Below are 785 nucleotides of genomic sequence, written 5' to 3' on the forward strand. Positions count from 1 at the left end.
CATCCACATTAAACTTAGTAAATCCCCAATTTTTGGAGATGTAGATCTTCTGGAGGCCAGGAAACTTGAACTTGACCCTCCCTGGGGCCTCAGTCACATGGTCCTTGTTCTGCAGCTTGCTGCGGATGGATATTATGACTCGGCCAAAGTGGATCCTGGCCCCTGTACCCTGGGGCTTTCTAAAGGTACTGCCTATACCTGTCTGGAGCCTAGACTGGGGACAGCATGCTTGTTATGAGTATCCACTGGAAAGGGCTGTCTCCAAGGTCCCTTAGCACAGCCGGTATAACCAACAGCCTACATACACTACCGAGGAGCCATTGCACGTTGCAGCAATGGCTGCATTGTTTGCAGCCATTGTATGCTGAGTCTCCATGGGGAAATGAACATGGTTGGCTTAATTGGCTGCAAAGAAAATTCATGTTTATTGAGTGTACATATGGCAAAATTCACCCTTTATAGGTGAACCATTCTGCAGCTTTTGACAAATGTATGCATTTATGTAACCACCACTGCAATCAAGATAAAAAATATTTGAAAGTGAAAGTCACTCAGTTGTGTCCGACTCTTTGTGACGCCATGGACTATACAGTCCATGGAATTCTCCAGGCCAGAATACTGGAGTGGGTAGCTGTTCCCTTCTCCAGGGACTCTTCCCAACGCAGGGATCAAATTCTGGTATCCTGCATTGTGGGTGGATTCTTTACCAGCTGAGCTACAGGGAAGCCCAAGAATACTGGAGTGGGTAGCCTATCCCTTCTCCAGCAGATCTTCCTGACCCAAGA

General features: G+C 47.3%; 1 pseudogene; it reads right to left on the bottom strand.

Moving 5' to 3' along the window:
* Positions 1 to 253: 253 nt before the first annotated feature.
* On the bottom strand, positions 254 to 411 carry LOC145515969 (small nucleolar RNA SNORA70; annotated as a pseudogene).
* Between the last annotated feature and the right edge of the window lie 374 nt (positions 412 to 785).

This window comes from Giraffa tippelskirchi, chromosome 7, assembly GCF_054371585.1.
Source record: "Giraffa tippelskirchi isolate mGirTip1 chromosome 7, T2T-mGirTip1v1.2.pri, whole genome shotgun sequence".
Taxonomy (NCBI): Eukaryota; Metazoa; Chordata; class Mammalia; order Artiodactyla; family Giraffidae; genus Giraffa; species Giraffa tippelskirchi.